The following is a 2,116-nucleotide window of genomic DNA, read 5'->3' as shown; positions in this document are numbered from 1 at the left end:
CTCTGTCTCTCAAAATAAATTAAAAAAAACCATTTAAAATATTTAAAAAAAAGGTTAAAGTTGTGAATGTCCTAGAATTCTATGAAATACGCTACTCAAACATGATTTTTTTTCCTCCTCCTGTAATTTAACCACTACAAACAGCATTCTCTATGCAAGAAGGTAGGGTGGGTTGCTGTTTTGTTTATGAGGTCCAGAGAAAGATAAAATGGGTTGAGATTATGGCATTAAGGATTTGGCTTAAATTTGTCTGAGTCTGTCCTGTGTGTGCCTGCATTTATGTGTGCCTGAGTTTGCACAGGGAGTTTGGATAAGTGGGGATGGAGTGGAATAAGGTCTCCATTAACAATTTGTTGTGGTACATGCAGAAATGAGGGTGTTCATTCCCTGGAATTCTCTAAAGGGGAGGTACTCTTTGTGTAAATGGTTTAGATTTTGATCTGCCTAATTGTAAAGAGGATGGTGAATCCAGGATGTTTCTAGCCCTCCAAATTCAGAAACCAGATCTATCTGGCCATCTTTCATTCTGAAACTTTTTATGAGGTGATTAAAGAAACCTAAGTAGCTTCTAAATTTGTGTAAATTTATATTTCTTACCAAGACTTATCCTAAATAATTATAAAATTCTTAAATTTAAAAGTCATTGCTGTTGTCAAAAATCTATCCCTAATATCAAAATGCCTTTTTAAAAAAGTATGTATCCATCATACTGCCCAAAGACAACATAAGGGTATTTATCACCTCATGTCCACACTGAGGTGAAATAAGGGTGCAGACAGGGAGTTAACAGTACATCTTGGCAATTTCAGTTCATCTGGTATTTTAGTATGAGTGAGTATTTCCTGTGTACATACATGTTGCTGGTTGTTTTTGCCCAGGGCTGTGGTAGACTCTGATTTCATTCCATGGAACACAGTTGAGCTGTTCTCAAATGCAAAGAGTTCCAGAAATATATACTCCTCCAGAACATGATGGTTTTAGGAGGTGGGACACTTAGGAGGTAAGTAGGTTATAAGAGCAGAATTCTCATGCATGGGATTAGTACTCTTAAAAAAGAGTCCCAAGAGAGCACCCTTGCCCACTTCTGTCATTTGAGAATCCAACAAAAAGTCTAAAACTCAGAAGAGGGCCCTTACCTGACCATAGGTACTTCCGATCTAGGACTTCCAGCCTTTATAATTGTAAGTAATAAATGTGTGTGGTTTATAAGCCATCCATGGCATGGCAGTTTGTTACAGCATCTTGAATGGACTCAGTTACCTGTTACTATTTGATAAAACCACTTCAACCTGGTAGCTTAAAAATCAACATATATTATTTCTCACAATTCTGGGCATTGTCTGGGCTCATCCCCTTTTGGTTCTTATGCACCATGTAGTGTTATCTAGCCTCACTCATGCAGATATACTCAAGTATGAGAGCTGGCTTGGACTAGAACATTTAAGATAGTTTCACTCACTCACATGTCTAAAGGTGGCTTTGCTCAGCTTGGGTGTCCAGCACTCCTAGGGGCTGGGTAGACCTTTCTTTCTCCAGAAGTTCTCTCCAAGCTTATTTACATGGCAGCTGCCAGAAGGGTGAAAAGAGTGAGAAAGGAAGCTTTCGGGATTCTTAAGTCATAGACTCTTAGTTTATCACATTAACTTGGGCAAAGCAGATCACATGGCCAGACCTGATTCAATAGGAGGGAAAATAGAGAAAAGTGACAATCACAAATAAGAAATTGTGTGTCATCATACTTGTAGATATCTACCACATTACGTATCATCCATTTTCACATTTTTCTCCCTAGTAGCAGAGCTCTGAATTTGCTTAGATATTTACCCTTCTACTTGTGGTGAAGGGCTTCAGGTAAATCCAAGGGATTCAAGTGAATCTTTAACCCTGGGAGGTAGACCTTGATTGTTTTAAGCCATATAAAGTAATCTCATTTTTATGCAAAGATAGGCATAGACGAAGGATAAAATTCTGACCAGTGAAATTTGAAAGGAAACATGCTGGGAAGTTTCTGGGAGAGCTTTTATAGCTTTTAAAAGGCAGAAGACCTGAACAGACACTTCTCCACAGAGGACATCCAGATGGCCAACAGGCACATGAAACGACGCTCAGCGTCACT

The sequence above is a fragment of the Suricata suricatta genome, chromosome 12, assembly GCF_006229205.1.
Source record: "Suricata suricatta isolate VVHF042 chromosome 12, meerkat_22Aug2017_6uvM2_HiC, whole genome shotgun sequence".
In the NCBI taxonomy this organism is placed as follows: Eukaryota; Metazoa; Chordata; class Mammalia; order Carnivora; family Herpestidae; genus Suricata; species Suricata suricatta.
Note: the sequence above shows the minus strand (reverse complement) of the source record.